The following is a 19,829-nucleotide window of genomic DNA, read 5'->3' as shown; positions in this document are numbered from 1 at the left end:
GAAAGGGGCTCAGACCTTTTCTTTTGGGGTCTTGCAACACACTGAGGGATGATTGGACTGTGAGGTCTCTGCCTGTTGGCCCTCCCTGGTGTCGCTTGCCTGGTGACTCCAGTAGAGCAGGACATACCCCCAGGTGGAGGGACATTGGATCAGCTTGAGCACCCTGTTGGTGACTTGGGACCACCATCCACCCTGGCATGGTCAGGATTGATTTCTGGGGCCCAGGAGATGGGCCTGCAGGCCAGATCCCCTATCCCCAGGTCTCGATTGTGTTGCCCAGAGGCACAAAGGGGATACTTGTTAATTTTTCTCGCCAGGTGTGGGTGCCTGCAGTGACAGATGGGGGCGGGGCAGTGCAGTGTGGGTTCTAGCTGCAGCATGCACACAGCGTGACCCTGCTTCCAAGGGAGAGCTGGGCTCCCAGCTCAGGCCGGGATCCTAGGCAGAGAACTTCCTGGCCAATATCTCAGTCTTGGGAGAGCTCAGCTGGCTTGAGTTCCTACCTGCTGGCAGAGGGCCAGGAGAAATTGTGGGATAGGGGAGGATGGAAAGGAGCGAGGCTTGCTCCAGACTGCCTGATTGAGGGTCTCAGACAGACCCGCCTCCACACTCAGAATGTCTGGTTGAATGGGGACACTTCAGCCCCTCCATAGCAGCTTTTCCCAGAGGTGGGAAACAGACCTTTGACTCCTGTTAAAAGCATTTGCAGAGCTTGAGGGCAGGCTCACCCAACCCAGCCCCACCCAGCCTCACTCCCCCACCCGCCCCTGTTGAGGTGGAGAATAAGGACACACCTGAAAGTTCCAGGGCCCCACCCACCACCTGGGGCATTAGAGTGCTTCTCCTGAGGAACTAGAGCTGGTGACAGGTTACAAAAACATTGCAGCTTGTTCCTTCTGGCAAGCAAGCGACACCTACTGACAGTGGGTCAATTTGCACACTATTTATAGCATTTACTGACTCAATCATATAGGGTGTGGTCCATTCTCACCCAAAAGTACCACCTCCTGGCTCAGAGATTAAATTGGGTATGTCATTCTCTAAAGAAAAGCAAATACAAAGGTAAGCTGCTTCAAATGAAAAAGAATAAGTGAAAGAACTCCAGAAGTCTGAAGAATCAGAGCAGAGGAACACCCCCAAAAGGGAACACCAGCTCTCTAACAACGGATATCAACCAAAATCAGAATATTGAAATGACCGATGGAGAATTTCGAACATGGATTTTAAAGAAGCTCAATAAAACACAAGAAAAAGTGGAAACCCAACACAAAGAAACCACAAAAACAATGCAGGAGATGAATTAAAAAGTCACTAAAGAAATTGAAATATTAAAGACAAATCAAACAGAACTTCTGGAAATGAAAAATGTATTCAAGAAATTACAAAACACAGTGGAAAGCCTTAAGAATAGATTAGATCAAGCAGAAGAAAGAATCTCAGAGCTTGAAGACACCACCTTTCAATTAAACAATCAGTCACAGAGATGGAGCAGAGACAAAAGAGAAATGAGCAAAGCCTACAAGAAATATGGGATTATGTGAAGAGGCCAAACATAAGAATCATGGCATCCCTGAGGGGGAATAGGGAACTATTTAAAAATTAGTTAACGTTGACTTAGTCTAAATAATTATTACAAATATAATTTGAAATATACTAATTTCAAAAATTACTCAGTATTAATAAGCAGGGTGAAGAATTCTAGATTATTTCAACTAAAACTGAAAGACATACTAAATTTTCTGTCTTACAAGAAGAAAGGGGAATAAAGTATGTTGTTTCCTTTACATTAAAAACTTTAACTTTACATTAAAAGCATACTTTATATAAAAATAAAGTATGTTTCCTTTACATTATGATTATTAAACATGATCATATATTTGTAAATATATAGTTGTTAAGTATGAGAAAGGTTTATTAGTTAGAGAAAAATAGCATGTATAATTTTCAAAACACTAGAAGAATCAAAATATGATAACATTTACATTGTAATCAGCAGGAAAATAGGAAATTAAAAGTATCTTTCAAGAACAGCAAACAAAAAGAGGCATGTAGGATCAATGGCATCTCCAATAACAGTTCATCAGATTAAAAACATTATCCAAAATTATAATTTTCAATTGTGTAGATTTTTCAACATATAAAAAATATCAAAGTTAAGAGGAAGGTATAGCTAAATATTTTAATCAAATGTACTATACACCTACACAGACACACACAAATACAAAATGAAGCAAGACAGGCAACGTTAGTAATAGAAAACAGTAGCATACAGGGCAAAAAGCATCAATACCATTATATAGAAATTTCTAAAGAAGTTATAATAGATGTGGGCATTTATTTATCAAATAAAAGTGTGTGTGGGGGTGTGTGTGTGTGTGTGTGTGTGATTTAAAGTAAATTAATGGAAACTTCTGAGATTTTATAACCAACTCAATTTATTAATATTAAACTTTGTATGTGTACTCTAGATGTTTACCGTTTTCATCTGCCAAAGATTGAATCCTCTGATAAATAGTTCAAAAGTGAATTATTGCAGAAAAAAAAATTTTTGCGTTCAATTTGTATTCATTCATGATTTATTAAATGATGAACTAAAAAAATACTTAAAAAGATAAAAAATAATTTTCACATACTAGCAACCAAATTTATTTAATGAAGAAACACTATGAGCTTTTGCCTTCTAATGATGAACAGAATAACTGTTACTTCTATCAAATTATTTTACAAATTACAGCTAATGCAATAAGACAAATGTGGACATAATCACTGGAGAGGAAGAGTTGTTATTATTTATAGATGACATGATTATGTATGTAAAACCCAGGAGAATGTGTTAAATCCATAGCCTATGTGGAGACATAATATTTTAGCATGAGAAAATATAAAATTGTAAAAATATAAATAAACTTCGGATGAATTTATAAATCGAATTCAATACCCTCAGTGAGGAAGTTGACAACTGATTCTAAAGTACTACTGAAAAAGGAAAAGATAGAAAAAAATTAGTAGGGATATTCTATACACCAACGACAATCAGGCTGACAATCAAATCAAAGACTCAATACCTTTCACAATAGCTACAAAGAAAATAAAATACTTAGGAATATATTTAACCAAGGAGGTGAATGGAATGAAAAAATAATGATATAGTATTGTACTGACCAATAGATCAGCAAACCAAGCACTGTACTTTCAAAACATTTATCAGATAGATGTTTTGAGCCTTGATTCTTATTTTAGACACTACTTATATTTTGTAATTTTAAGAAATAGTATGTGCATTATTCACTTGTTACATTTGGCTATAGAATACTCTTTTGTAACTCTTAGGTAGAAGTTTAAAAATAATTTGAAATAGTAAAGATAATTAGTTAGCAAAGTCATTAGAAATTGATACACATTAATGAAAAGTAATGCAAATAGGGAAAGGACAGTTTATTACAATGGACTGTTTTACCACCATAAAGGTTAGATATGTGAACATTTTATGTAAGGGAAAATCAAGGTAAGTCATATGAAAGGTATAAAAAATGTTGTCTCTACCCTATTCTCTTCTCTGTCTCAAAAATCAGGAAAAACAATTATACCTGCGTGGAGTGAGTTCTACTCTTTGAGGCAGTAAGAGTTTGTATCCTCTTATTCATAAGATAGAAATTTATTGAACACCTATTCTGTACCAGTCACCGTACTAGATACTACAGATAAGACTTTGAATGTCAAGGTCATGGTCTTCTATGGGGCTGAAAGTCCTGAAAATGATAAAGGTATTAAGTAAGTACTTTTGAATGTCATATGTATGTTAGAAAAAAGAGGCATTTCCCCCCCCCTCTTTATCAGTTCTGAGACTTCAACCAAATGAAAATAATGAGCTATAAATTAGTAGAGGGTGACTAGCAGCATGAATTGCATATAAAAGATACAGTATTCTTATATAAAGTCACCAAAAGTTTGAGACAAAGATGAAAGCCCTTCTGACAGTAGTTTTTACCAAGGATATGTATGTGTGTGATGTGTGTGCATGAATGTATTTAGATAATCTTGAGCTAGGTGTACATATACAAAATTATTCCATTTTAGTTCTGTAGACTTGGATAAGTTGAAAGCTTATTAGAAACCACAAAATAGCCAGGGTATATTTGAGAAGGGGATTCAACCAGAGCCCAAGTGGCCAGAGTACAGAATAAAGAAAAATTTCCCACTAATTTTTCTGGAGAAGCCTCTTCTCTTGGGAGGTTGAATACACAGTCATGTATGTGTATAAACAAAAAATATGGAAACACATGCAACAATAAAAAACCAAGTTGATGCTTATAACATTATTTCAGCACTATGGGAGGAGAATGTTATCATGAAGACCCCAGAGAGAAAATTCTCAAAATCATTGAGGAAAAGGGTTGCTAAGTATGCAATTGTTCAGATGCCCCTTGCATGCTTTTAGAGAAGGCTATTACTCTGGCAAGACAGAGTGGTGATGCTGACTGCAATCAGCTGAAGACAGACAAATGCCCTGTCATGGTCCACCTGCATGTGACACTGTGGCCTTCGCTATACACCAGGTGGATGTCTTTCTTTCCCAGAGGGAGTTTACTTAAAAGGTGGAGTGTAGAAGAGAAAGTGTTCAGAAACAACAGATCTGAATCCAGTGTGCCTGCCCACACAACTCATTTTCCTGTTTTTTTTCATATACAGTTCTTTTAAAAGTAGCTGGCTCAGAAAAATACCACTTCTATTCAAAGATGCACAATAATGAGAAAATAATCAGAACGGGACCTAAGCAAAACCTTTCCCAACAAGACAGATAACTAAGATCATTGGGGAAAAAAATCACAAGAATGGAAGCCAATACTCAGCAAAATTGTCTTTCAAGAAGCTGAACAAAATAAAAACTTGCCTTATAACGTGTTTATCTCTAAAACAATATCAATGGAAAATTTTAAAGAATGTACTTAGAGCCGAGGGAAAATGAGCCCAGGGAAGGTCTGAGGATACCAGAAGGAAGGGTGAGTAAAGATTACAGTAAATATGTGGGTAATTCTAAGCTAATATTGGCTGTACAAACAATAATAACAATTTCTAATTTGGAGAGCAAAAGAAATTAATTAAATACTAGGTCATAAGACTATATAAGTTGGAGTTGGGTGATCCAAGTTTTAAAAGCTACTTTTATTGTCCAGGAGGAAGTATAGCTACATATAACTTTAGATGTTTTAGATAATAAATGTGTATGAAGATAATAGAAGGTATATTTTTCTGTAAGTAGAAAGAGAGGAGGAAATGAAAAAAAAGAAAAAAACTCAATCAAGTTGGAGGAGGATCCACAAGTGGGGGGAGAGGGTGAGAAAAAGATGGCACTGATTTCAATCACCTGAAGACAAATGCCTTGTCCTGTGTTCAGTTGGTAGAAGTATCAATAGAAATGTTCTCTGAGGCCGGGCGCGGTGGCTCACGCCTGTAATCCTAGCACTCTGGGAGGCCGAGGCGGGTGGATCGCTCAAGGTCAGGAGTTCGAGACCAGCCTGAGCAAGAGTGAGACCCCGTCTCTACTAAAAATAGAAAGAAATTATATGGACAACTAAAATATATATATACAAAAAATTAGCTGGGCATGGTGGCGCATGCCTGTAGTCCCAGCTACTTGGGAGGCTGAGGCAGTAGGATCGCTTAAGCCCAGGAGTTTGAGGTTGCTGTGAGCTAGGCTGACGCCACAGCACTCACTCTAGCCTGGGCAACAGAGTGAGACTCTGTCTCAAAAAAAAAAAAAAAAAAAAAAAAGAAATGTTCTCTGAGATGAAGAAATGAAAAATGAAAAAGTGTACATCAGAAACACATAAATGGTCTGGATATATCATATAATCTCTGTAGATTGTTCCAGTGTGCTAAAAAAAAAAAGCTAAATGAGGTTTACTACAGACATATCAAAATCAAAAGGACAAGGTTTGCTTAATATTAAGAAGGCAGAAACAGATATCCCAGGATATTAGTAACAATGTCAATAACAAAACCAAGCTGGTATACTTAGACGAAAAACAGAAAAATCAGGCCTATAGGCCCCCCCCCCCCAAATTTTTTTTTTTTGGAAGTGAAGAGGAGAACTTTATAGAGGTAAAGGTTTAATTCTCCAGGTATCTCAGATAAGTACTTAAAAATAATTCCTTCAAAATTTACATGGCAACATTTTGTAGCACTACAAAGAGAAACCGACAAATCCACTTTCATAATGAAAGGATTTAACAGTAATCTCACATCATTTATAGATCAGACAAAAATATCATTAGCTGTATAGAAGATTTGAAAAATACAATTAACAAGCTTGATGTTACCAACATGTTATAGAATACCACATCTAATAGTTGGAAATTACACCTTCTTTTAAAGAACAAGTACCGCTTATGAAATGAAAATTGACCCTATATTCAGCGACTTTTAATATAATTCAAGGTCAGTATTATACAGACTATTCTGTCTGTCTCCAATGTAGTTAAAAATCAATAAAAAGAAGATAACTACAGAACAACTCATACGTTTTAAACTTAAAAAAAAAAATCTACATAACTCTCACAAAGAAAAAAACCACAATAAAATTGGAAAAATTTAGAAATGAAGTTGTCAAGAAAAAAACATTTTTGTGTAAGAAGTTCAAAGGTACACATCACCCGTATTTTGTAGCTAAAAATAATTCTTGAAACTATTCCAGCAACCAGAAAAATAAATCACATTGACTAAAAAATGCACAAATTGTGTCATACAAGGTCTATTGCTAAGAGCTGATAACAGTTAAAATGGATTTATGCCTAAATAATTGAACCATTCATTTTTTGCTGTGATTATCTCTATGCCATTTCATCAGATCATTAATTTGGCAAAGTGGTAGTAATTTAGTTAGAAATACAGTGCAATACTTTTCTAGATAGGAAATTTTATTTTATCACTTTTTCCTCCTAAGGTCTAAGAGAATTAAACTGCTTTTGCTTACTTGGAAAGGATTTCCTCACCACCAAAATGATCCCAGCTCTGGCAGGAAAAAAAAGTAAAAGGAAATCATTGCCTTGGGGCTTGCAACAGCAACACATAATTGTGTTTATTCAATGAATCAGTGGAGACAGAAGCCTCACCTACTTAATATGACTCTTTCCTACAGGAGCTGTATGAAGCTGTCTTATTTTTCCACCAGCCCAATCATGGTACTGTTTTCTGGTGCTCAAGTCACCAACTTGCTTTCCACCTGGCCCAAATGGCAGGTAGACATGCATGGAATACAAGTAACATGTCACGGTAAGAGCCCTCGAATTGGAATATGAAAATCTTGATTCAAATCCAAGCTCTTAATGACATTATTAATGACATGGGTAGTATGTGTTCTTTAACCTCCCTCTCTGAATCAGTTACCTGATATACAGTATTACTTTAGCTAGTACATTTAAAAAGATGAACACTATACATGAGTATAATGTCTTTACGATTAGTTTTAAAGACAGGCCTGTATCTTATCTCTACCTTCAATCCCAAGCATCAGAAACATAATTGCTCACTAGGTAAGAACGTAAGGGGACCACTGGGACACACACTGGGTTCACACTGGCCCTCGGGGAGCTGCTGATAAAGAAGTAGGCAGACAGGACGGAGAAGGAGCCCAGCACCGAGTGACAAAACAGAAATAGAACAGCCACTTCTCTCCAGCAGCAGCTGCTGCCAGTTTCGAGCCCATATGTTAAGAATATCCACCTTCCGTTTAACAAAAATTTCCTTTTGGAGTCATCATGGGGACACAGTCTGTAGACTAGTGGCACTGGCTTCAAGACACCAAAAGGAACATGCACAAAGGAAAGTCTACCGGCAGACTTGACTGAAATTAGCTCAAGTCTCTGATGAAATGATATGACAGCAATGCAATCTTTAGGGTAGCCAGCTAGGGATGGGGGTGGGGAGAGAGACAGAGAGACAGAGACAAGAGAGAGAAAGAGAGAGGAGGAAGAGAGAGAGAGAATACTCAGTTTTTTAGGAAAGCTCTATCTTCTGGTTGTAGACTCTAGAGAATATTTACAAGCCAGATATCTCTATTTCAAAACATGGCACAACCTTAGCTTTTCAATTTATCTACCACTTAAGTATCACAATATAATTAAAGAGCTACTTTGCCTCAATGATACATTGAATCGAAATATCCCCTATGTATTTAATCGATTATAGGAAGTTTATTTGTTTTAACGTCTTACCTGAAGCATGCAGCTTCCTGAAATGAAACCTGACCTCACTTCTTGTCAAGAGTCAAATATGCTCACACAAGCCAAAACACTTCTATTTCAAGGGAACGTGATGCTTCCACTGGAAGCTTTTATTCCTGTTTGGCAGGTTTGGCATGTTTGGAAATCTATTTTTCATCAAACGCTAGAGGGTTGTATGGAAAAAAAAAAGGGTTTGCACTGACATAATGAATACAGGATTTAAGCCAAAAACCTAACAATAAATTAGCTTCTTTGTGCGGAACAGAATTTGTGCCAGAAGATATTGAACAGCAATATACAAACAACAATATATTTTAAAAAATGTGTAAGGTGAGCACATTTCTCCTCAAATTACATTTTCTTATGCAATCATGCATTTGAATGTGAGGATGGTTGGGGCTGGTGAAACCAGTGGTCTTAATTAACAGCAGAGGTGAGCCCTTGAAAATGCTATTCTAGCCATCCTGTGAGTTTGGACTATCTAAACATTGTCTTTATTTACTTAGAATTTAATAAGTTCAGATTTTTTTTCTAGCTAAGAAAAATTTTAAATTTTTTGCTCAACCTCAAGATCCATAGTAAATTTTAATTTAAAAATACTTGTTATCTAATAATATTTGAAAATAAATAGCAAAAAGCAGAAAAGGAATATTTTCAATAGGAACAAGAAAATAGATGTGAGTAGACTGTTGTTTTGGTGTACTGCTATTGAAATTGAGCAATGTGTGGAAACTTTGAGGCAACACAAGAAATTATATAAATGCATCCAAGTAAACTAGGCTCAGCCAGAAGCATGCTTGCTTTATTGGGAGAAAGTTTTAGGAGCCAAAAGTAAATGGAATCACTACTTTGTTACCAAAACATGTCACAGGATCCTTTTCTTGTTGTTTAATTTTTTCTTTTAAAATTTGTATTAGTTTTTTCTAAGATTGATTTCTTGGATGGAAGGGAAGAGAATAGAAAATTGAGAATTTTATCTATTCAATGCTGCTTATGAAAAGATATTTATAATGTTGAAGGTTCAGAATGGTACACACAGCTCTTTGAACCTCTTCTGCTACAGAGCTACAAACATGTGAGAGTGTATAGCAGTGTGGAAGCTTAACCTAATGATAAGGAAAACCCTCATCTATTACCTGGTGCATCAGCCACCTGAGACTCCCCACCCCTCACGGAAGACCCGCATCAGCATAATATTAACTTATTACCTGGCGCATCAACTAATCTATTACCTGGTGCACATCCGCATAACACTAAACCTATTACCTGACACATCAACTAACCTATTACCTGGTGGCGCATTAGCCACCTAAGACCCCACCCCTCGGACCACCCCAACTTAATAAAAGTGGAAAAAATCAGGTAGACAGGGCTCAGAATTTGGTGGTGAATAAATCTTGATTTTCCGACTCTGTGTGTCGCTGGGTTTGTCCTCGGAACCACCCGCTGTAACACTTGCTGTAACACTAAAACTGGAGGGTAATGCCACACAGGGAAATGACTGCATCGTTATATTTTAATAATAACCTGGATTGCAATTCTTAACTTTGGAATTCTGGAGAGGTAGAGGATTCCAAAAGTAACTTTACATGCAGCAATTTTTCCTAAATACAATTATGCTAAACATTTAACATCTCTTTAATTCCTAAAATAAGCCACTATTTTAAGAAATAATCCCATGAAGAACTGGAAAATTTTGTAGCTACAAATATCTTATCATACATTAAGGTAGACTCATGTACGTTTTGGAGGAGGGCCTATGAGAGTTGTACTGGGTTGAAAAGGAACAATCTAATCTTGGTAAAACTGAAAGATTAAGGTTAGAACAGTTTGATATTCATTATTCATTAACAAGAAAAGGTACCAAAATGTTCTTTGTACTTTGTTTCCTTTGAAAATATGTCCTTCGATATCATCTATATCCTTGCTTAACATGCGTGTTTACCTATTTTAATAGAACTTTTGATTAAAAATAAAATCCAGTGGACAGTTAATTCTATTTTTATAATTTACTTTTTCATGGCTTTGTCCCATGCCTAAGACTTCAATATGTAAAATCTTCTCTCTTACCTGGTAGTAGTCCACTCTGTTTTTAGGTAAAGCATTTAAGACAAAATGATCAACCTTCAACACTAAAATTGCAAATTTTAAAAAAGACAGTCTTTGCAGTGCCAGTTTTTTCAAATTCCTATGTGTTGGGTTATATTACTTAGGTTATATTGTCTATGCATTTTATTGTATGATGCAAATTTTGAGTGTCTTGGTTGAATAGCCTCCTAAAATGTTCCTGCTCATCCCATTAAGAAATCGATATCCAAGTACATATAACCTTCTAATTTTTTCTAAATACGTTTGTTTTTCCCCACTTGATAGTAAATGTAATGTCTTTGTTCAAAATGCCTTAATTTCAGAATATGCATTCCAAATTAAGGTCTATGAGTGTCCTTGCTAAGTAGCCTGTAGTCTTGCCCTAAACCGGAGAAAGATTCTTCAACACTGACTTTGCCAGTAGAATAGAATTTAAGAGTTATCTTTAAAATTTAATGCAAAGAGTTATGATCCAGACCTTGAGACAGGCTACATGCATGTTCCATGTAGGCTTAGCAATTTCCCTCTCATTCTCTTCCTGGTGTTATTCGTATAAACCCTTTTTAAAGCAGGATCACACATATTAAGCAAAAAATTCTGAAAAGAGTACCTACTGGGTACTTAGCAGCTGCCTCGTACTGGATATATTATGGTGAACAAGACTGCCAACGTCCTGCCATCATGGAGTGGACAAGTACAACTTCCCTGTTGCCTAATAGAGTGATCTGAACCTAGTTAGTACCTTTCTGAAAAACAAATGAAGGCAGTTGCAGATATAATGCAGCTATTTGTATACTTCTATTTCAAATATGGGAAACTGAAAAAGAAAGGGAAAATTTTTTTCGTTTGTTTTTTTAGAGACAGTCTCACTCTGTTGCCCAGGCTAGAGTGAGTGCCGTGGCGTCAGCCTAGCTCACAGCAACCTCAAACTCCTGGGCTCAAGCGATCCTTCTGCCTCAGCTTCCCAAGTAGTTGGGACTACAGGCATGCACCACCATGCCCGGCTAATTTTTTCTATATGCTTTTAGTTGTCCAGCTATTTTTTTTAATTTTAGTAGAGATGCAGTCTCGATCTTGCTCAGGCTGGTGTCGAACTCCTGAGCTCAAACGATCCACCTGCCTTGGCCTCCCAGAGTACTAGGATTAAAGGCATGAGCCACCAGGCCCAGCCCATGAAAGGGAAATGTTTTGATCAAGTTATTTAGACATTAAATGCTAGCTGCATCGCTGCTATATGAAAAGTAAGTTGTTTGCTCATTCATTCACTTTAGCTTGAGAGGAGGAAAAAAATGAATCAATAGAATATGAAATTATTGATAAAAAATAGAGCTTTTAAACCTTCAAAAATATTATTTGTTTAAAGTTAAGTATAAAGGAGCCAGACATTTATATTAATATTTCTAAACCTCATACAAACTGTCTCAACATTTTTATGAAATTGATCCAATCATTTTAAAAAGGTTATTCAATTACTAAACAATAAACACACATGAAAGGTTCATTGTAGAGTAGATTGAATATATGTATATCCTCAATGGAATACTCTTCAGCCTTAGACAAGAAGAAAATCCTGTCATTTGTGACAACATGGATTATCCTGGAGGATAGTAAGGTGAGTAAAATAAGCTGGACATAGAAAAACAAATACTGCATGACCTCACTTATGTGTGAAATCTAAAAAAGTCAAATTCATAAAAGCAGAGAGTAAAATGGTGGCTACCAAAAACTAAGGGTAGAGAGACTGGGGAGATGTTAGTCAAAGGATACAAAATTTCAGTTAGACAGGAAGACTAAATACAAGTTATCTATTGTACAACATGGTCACTATGGTTAGTAACGATTGCTAAGAGTAGACCTTAAGTGTTCTCACCACAAAATGGTAAGTATGTCAGGTAAGATAATATATATGCTAATTAGCTTGATTTACCCATTTCTCAATGTATGCATATGTTAAAACATCATGTTTTATACCATAAATACATATAATAAAAAAGAGCAAATGATCATTTGCTTTGCCTTATTCATTTGGGGAAAAGCAATGCTTTAATACTACATGCTGTGCTGAGGGGCCTCACTGTAGATTCCGAATGTCTAACGGTGACACTTCCCATGTGCCTTTGCAGCCAAGGGTCAGGATGAGAATTAGGTTCTACCAATAAGTTGTATTTGCACAAATTTTAGAAGGTAGAAGCAAGGAGAATTTGTGTTGCCTTTGTCTTTTTTTCCCCCTCCCTCTACTGGCAAGTAAGATCTTACTTTCTCAAGCAATACTTCAGCGTCTAGTCTTCACTCCTTTGATGTTGAGAAGCAGCTGTGGCAAAATAGTGGGGACAGCTAATTCCCAGCTTTCTAACTTTAGGATTGTCTTGAAGGTGGGGTCTTTGTATTCAGTAGTTCCAGTGGTCACTTCGGTCCCTGGGTGTGTCAGTTCCATCGTGCTCTGTTCCAGACTAGAGCCCACAACTCTGGCTCCTCCTTTCATTATTGTGGAAAGTATTTTCTTCTCTGTATTAAATGCATCTTTCCTGCTTTAAATATTTAGATTTATTTCTGAATAACACAGCAATGTGTCAGACTGTGAGTTGTCACCTCATATCTGTTCTTAACCTCTTTCCATAATAGTGTTTCAACTGGTCACATGCCCGTGCAATTAAAGACTGCCTTTCTCAGCCTCCTGCGTGAGAGGTATGACCATGTGTCTAAATTCTAGACAACGGAATTTACACAAAAACTAAATTTGACACTTCTGGCTTTGTCCTTAAAAGGACAGAGTATTTCTGTCCAGTATTCTGGCACCTTTCCCTCTTTCTAATTGTCACGTGATGGCAAAAGTTAAGTAGCTTCCCTGAATCTAGAGACAGAACTCTCATGTCGTCGAGAAGGCTAGAGCTGCCCTGCCAACAGTGAACCGCCTACCACTTGATATTTAATGAGACATAACTTTCTATCTTGTTTAAAATGCTAGGTTTTAGGCTCCCCCCTCTCTTTTAATAGCATCTAATTTTAAATAAAACATAACTTGATTACTAGAAGTGGGCTCTACCATAATTTTGAAAAATGAGACCTTGGTCTAACAGTTGGGAGTATTTGACAAGAACATAGATATTGTAGGCTGGAAAGCTAGTGATTCTTATTATGCCATGGTAAAACATTTGGTAAAATTGTCACTTGCAATCCTTAAAAGGGTAGATTACTTGCTACAAGGACATGTAACTTCTGTGAATGCTTTGGGGAAATTTACAACATTGAAAAACTTAAAATATTGATATATGTTGACTGATACATGTGGAAAGTTCTGTGACGAGATGTACTTGGGCTAGTTATAAGAAGTGAGTTTTAAAAAGCAGCCTTAGCAGTAAATAGACCTCTGGCTTCTTCAAGTGTGTGCATTAAAGCATCTCAGTTAATTGAAGTCCATTCTAGTTCCAAAGGTCAGGCTGAGTGATGCTTTCCTACCTAAACTAATATTAGAAAGCTTCAAAGTTGACACCCTTAAATTGAGGAAGAGCAAAACATGCTGAACAAAGAAACCAGTAAATAAAAAAGATAATCTGCAAGCATAGCAACACTGTCTAGATTAGGTAACTGGTTATGGTTATTTGCCCATGGATTTGGCTGTAAGCAACTAGATCAAAAGCATGCTAAGTTTTTGAGGAAATTGTATTGCTCTGCAAAAGCCAATGCATGTTTGACCTTTAAAGCAACTCCAGAGCTTCCCAACTGGTTTTGCAGAATACAGATCACAAAATATGGGCAGCTCAAAGGAGAGAATTTTTCTAATTCCCTCCCTTAGCAGATAATTACAGGGTAATCAAATACTTGTGAGAGTGAAATGGATACATATTTAGAATAATGAATTAATTGAATGTTGATATTACACAAGGACAATGAGTATAAATCAAGACAGTCACAGGCAAACCAGTTCTTATGGTCACCATAGAACAAAGAATCTCCCAGAGAAAAGAAAATAGGAATCATAAATGACAAGGGACAAAGGAATTCCTCCTAGATAACATAATTCCTCCCAGCTAATAAACAGAAGTATTTCACTGCCAGGGCAGGGAATGTTTGAAATTTCTATCCAGTAGTATTTGATCATGGCCTTAAAAAATGACAGCTGTACTTTTCCTATTGTCATATACCTGGATATTTGGGCAGTTGACTGCAAGGTGTTTCCTGGTATTCTTTACTGTCTCCTTCCATAACAATGGCCAAACCGTCAAAGTCCATATTTCCCAGCCTCTCTTTCAACCAAATATGGGTAAGTTACTCATGCTAGTCAATCCAAAGAAATCCAAAGAAAAGAAATCATGTCTGATTCTTCCAGGTGTGCCCTTAAAAGAATTATACGTGCACCCTCCTGTCTGCTGTCTGTCCCCAATACACACATCAACTGGGAGATAGTGAAGAAGACTTGTGCTGAGGGTGGCAAAGCTGAACTGCTGGTTCTTATCATCATTTTCGATGTAGAAGTGAGGGAGAGAGAGAAAACACTAGAGAGAGAAAATTCTGTCTTGTTTATACTGCTGCATTTTGGGTATCTTTGTTACAGAATTTATATTAAAACTGCATTAACTACCACAGTAGCCATAGATTCAAATAATTACTTACATCACTTACAAAAAATAGAATCAAAATAGATTCAAACTATTTCCAGGTGCAGGTTCATAATAAGAACATTATAAAATATTGTAAATATTTTTGAAAAGTTCCCAAAAGTTGTAGTGGAAATTTGTTTACAAATAATTATTTTCAAAGACATTAAAATAAAGAACTCATCCATTGAATATTTATACTACTAATCATTAGATTAATTTTAATAAACATTCTATAGTACCTTCACATCTACTACAACTTTCCAGATGTTTTGGTTTGAAAAAGCCAAGAAATAATGGCCATACATGAACCACTTGAAATGTGATTTAATAAAGTCTGGAACTCCATTCTGAAAAACAAAACACTAAATGCATATAAAATGAATGTTCAATAATTAGTACAGAGTGGACAAAGATAGAGGATTCATTTAAAAAAATTCAGACTTTCTTCTCAGCATAAGATATGATGAGAAAACTTCCTAATTCTTTAAAAATAAAAATAAAAAATCCCCACGTATTCCTCTATCCACAAACCCTTTGGTTAAAGTAAACTGCTCATGGTTCTCAAATTTAATACCTAAGTGCTTAGTATGCATTTTTTTTCTCTTACTCAGGTTTGTCTCTTTGGGGTAGCTCAGAAAATTCACACTGCTTTATGGCTCATAAGTTTGCTGGGGTGAGAGCAAAACTGAAATATGCAATCTGAGGAGCAAGGAGCAGAAGATAAAGTTTGGTTAACTGTTCTCTTAAAAATGAAAGAAAGTTAGTTGAAGCTTCCAGATAGGGTATTGGATAGCTTTATTACTAATCATTGTGTGTTATCACTCTGGCCAGATAATTAGAATATAGACCCTAAGGGACAGTGATGATCAAACTGGAATTATGTTGTGCACATTTGGGAAATACAGGAATACTTTTAGTGCTTCAACAGTATCGTTGTGCTACAACTACAGATCATAATAGTCACTGTGCTAATTTCCTTTGTAAGTGTATTTTTACCTTTTAACATTTAAGGTATCAAGATAAAACCCTTGTAACATTAATATCTTCTCTTATACTTCTGAAATTGCATTGCTATTTACCTAGGCAAATCTTGAGGCATTTATAACCTTCTGTCTTGTATGATAATGTGTGTGTGTACATATATATTTATTCTCCTACTATAATATAGAATTTGTGCTTTATTCACATCCTCCTGCTTCTTGAATATAATAAGCACCAACAAATATTTTTAAACAATTGGGCAGGTCTTGATCTTGCTTCTGGCCTTTCATATATCCACACCTTTATTGTATCATTTCTACTTCAACTGTATGCATTCGTAAAACATTGTGTTTTTTAATTTATTGGCTTATTTATTTTATTCATTTTGTTGCTCGCTGGAGACAAAGCTGATGCAGCAAGGAAAAAGAATTCCTCTTCTATCCCATAAAATTTTTTAGCACAGCTTTTAAAGTGTTCTCTTTTTTTCCCTAATATATTGTTTGAATTAAAATTTGTCTTGAGATATAGTTTATATACAGTGAGAGGCATAGATCTTAAGTGCACAGCCTGACGAGCATTGAAAAGTACATAGACCTGTCTAATCCTGTCAAGATATAAAACATTCCATCATCCCGTTAAAAATTTCCTCATATGTCTTTCAAAACAAGCCTCACTCCTCCTCCCAGAGGCAATCACTGTCCAAATTTATATTAGTGGGGTTCGAGACATGCTATCCCCAAATATGGCAGCTTGACCTTTGAGAAACAGCAGAAGCAGGAAGTTTACTCTCTGACCTTCTCCTGCCCTTCTCCCCTGAAGCAGGTCATGAAAGAATTCTCTGCCCTTCTTCTAAAGTATGTCATCAGACTTTCATTGGAGAACTACTCTTTTCATACCCAGAGGAAAGAAATGTCCTTGTCTCTGGAGACACAGGGACACAGCTGAATCCGAACAAACAGGCCTTGCTAAGTTTCCCCCATTCCCACCCATTGACCACCATTAGATCACACTTATTTATGTCCTCCGACCACACGTTCTCACGACTATCCACTTCTTCATGAAACTTAGCCTAAAGATACATAAGCATCCCTGTTTCTTTGGGTCTTCATGTCTGACAGCTCCTGCACCCTATAAAACTTTTACCAAATAAATTTATATGCTTTTCTCTTATTCATCTGTCTTTTATTATAGGTGCCTCAGCTGTGAGTCTTGCGATGGGTGAGGAAAAGATATTACTTTTTCTCTCGATACTATCATATATTATTTTCATTGTTATAGATCTTCTGGATTATGCTATCTTGTGTCGAGAGTCTTTAATATGCTCTGGCTGCCAGTGAATGTATTGGTGTCTTGACTTGATCATTTTGGGCTTGATTAGAGTGGGCTAGGGGGAGGAATAGACTAGCCCTGTTTGTTGAGCAAAATTGAGTCAGGAATTTGTACCACATCAGTTCTATAGCTTCAGTAACATCCTGTACTTAAGTTGTTGTACTCTGCTCAGAGATTGTAATAACCTATATCTATATTTGTCTGAGAACTAAAAATATTGATTTAACTCTGAATATTTGGTCTACTTCATTCCAAACATTAATATTTGAAAAATTATGTCTTGTAGCCTTTTACTGAATGTTTTTCTGCAATATCCCTTTGCTTAAACTAACTCTAATTGAAAAATATTTAAAGAATAAATATAATTTATATTTGAAAATAATTAAGTAGAGTTTATTGCATTCAGAGATGGATCATTAGTAGAAATAAGAGTATTATCAAAATGTCACTTGTAGCTTTCGTAACTTCATTCCTTCTTAAGATAAATTACTGGCCTAATTTGCAATCCTCCCCAATCCTAACAAATGGGTATGGTATGCATATTTCTATAATATAATACATTATAAACTAAGACTATAGAAAATTCTTAATTTAATGAAAACCAAGTAATGATTATTTTTCAATAAACCAAACATCTTTTTTATGTATTTCAAGAAAAATAGATTAAATATAACAATATAATTCTTCATTTAATTGAGAGAGATCTATGGCTTCGATCTCACAGATATTTTAATATATGTTGCACTTTAGAGATAATTCTACAAAAGTAAGAGTGGGACTCATTGATGCACTCAGGATACTAAAGGCTGTACTCAATACATTTCATGTGATGAGTTTCAAGTATGTTTATAGTCATCTTCTAATATTATCACATGCTTACAGTTGTATTAGAGATGCATTTAGTTTGTGTGATATAACAACTGGTAAACAGCAATACTCAAATAGGCAAAATAACTCAGGATATAAATGATAACTAAAACTTCCAATTCTTCCAGAAAAATATTATTTGACAGATTAAATGGACTTTTCCCTTTTAAATATGATAGTTTTCATCTGACCATTGAATAAATTCTTGTTACTGACATATAAATAAATAAATGTGCTATAAATATTCACAATGTCAGGCAACATCACAAATGTTCTCCATCTGTCTTTGCAGAGAAAACAGATCAATTTACTGTAGTCAAAATGTATTACTTCTATAATGCCACATATATTTTACCAGGCAAAGATTTCTTGGAACTCTATATAGAAAATTCAAGAATTAATAGAATTTGACTTTCTTCTTTAAAGAAATTCTAGTTTTTCTGCTCTTTTTTCAAGTTTCTCCATATGCTCATTAAAACACAAGGTTTTTATAACCCCAGAAATAGTTTTAATAATCACTGAAAAATCACAAATTTCCCTAATTATCTGATTTTGCATAATTCTCTGATTTTACATATACTTTGAGTATAACACAATTTATGTTATGAAATATTATTCAAATACATTAATAAATGAACTTTATTAAAAGTCAAATCAGAAATTGGTATTTTCTCACGTAAAACTGGCCTGCTTTTCTAACATAGCCCTTTATATTTTTGTCTATTTTAATACTGCAATCTCTAAATTGCTGTGCTGCTAATTTCCCTAGACAATTACTTGGGTCACAGATAAAGGAAAATATTTAGAGTTTTACATACTAGCAAAGAAAGGGCAGCAGGGCATTTATTTGATTTGAATACCGACTCTGTTTCCAGAATCGCAGTTAACCTGAATGTTAATGAATGCACATCTGCTTTGTTTCTGATGGGAAGCAAACCTGCGTTTTCAACTATTCTAAGAGCGCCACCTTCTGGAAATGAAATACTTTTCCAAACGTCAAGTAGCAGCTCATTGTGATTGTGGGTAAAAGTATGACTTAGTACTGAGAAAAATCATGCCTTATGAAAATTCTATATTCTTTTCAATCAAACATTGTTTCCCCCTTGGAGGATTAACGTTAAAGAAGATAATAATGTATGGAAAACTTAGAATAATTAAAATGTCTTTTTGACTGCTATGCTAGGAATAAAATTCTGTTGATTTCACATTTTTCCTTTGATATAACTAAATAACGAAATTGTTCTCCTTCCTTAATATGTGAAATTTTTATATCTAGTATTAACACATGGAAATGTGTAACACCATTGTCAACATTTTTAAGGACAAGCCAAACTTTAGCAGTTAGAGCTGATATGTTCTAAACTAAGTAAGGAACAAACATTTTGTTTTCCTAAGACAGGAGAAAACCTGACTTTGTCTAATTCTAACTACATTGATTTAGTTAAACCTATAATTAGAGTTCATATTTGAGTTGAAGGAATCCCACATCTATCACCTTCAAGAAAATATTATTGTTACTGCAGTATTATTGAATTTTTTTTAAAGGAACTATTAGTATTTCTCAATTTGAAACTTATTGGGGTTAAGATGAGTATATAAATAAAAGTTTAAAAATGACATTTCTATTTCTGAAATTTCAACTTTGTGAGATGTAAGGTGTTCCTGAAGTTTCAATTTTTAAATAACCAAAATCAGCAGAAGATTTTTCGATTCTAATTCTTGTTTAAGTTCTAATTCTGGTTGC

General features: G+C 35.4%; 1 protein-coding gene across 6 annotated transcripts in view; it reads right to left on the bottom strand.

Moving 5' to 3' along the window:
* Positions 1-19,829, bottom strand: part of PIK3C2G (phosphatidylinositol-4-phosphate 3-kinase catalytic subunit type 2 gamma) — a 372,544-nt gene that overhangs the window by 347,317 nt on the left and 5,398 nt on the right. For 3 of the 6 annotated variants that reach the window (XM_069491533.1, XM_069491536.1, XM_069491538.1), the window contains exon 1: positions 8,214-8,272. The exons of 2 other annotated variants lie outside the window; for them this stretch is intronic. The gene's annotated coding sequence lies outside the window, so the exon portion shown is untranslated. Of the gene's footprint in view, positions 1-5,365; positions 5,411-8,213; positions 8,273-19,829 lie in introns of those variants that run through there. One more of the 6 variants, XM_069491535.1, reaches the window with a different exon arrangement.

Source organism: Eulemur rufifrons, chromosome 16, assembly GCF_041146395.1.
Source record: "Eulemur rufifrons isolate Redbay chromosome 16, OSU_ERuf_1, whole genome shotgun sequence".
Lineage (NCBI taxonomy): Eukaryota > Metazoa > Chordata > Mammalia > Primates > Lemuridae > Eulemur > Eulemur rufifrons.
The sequence above is the reverse complement of the archived record's forward strand: the minus strand, read 5'-3'. Positions and strand labels throughout refer to the sequence as shown.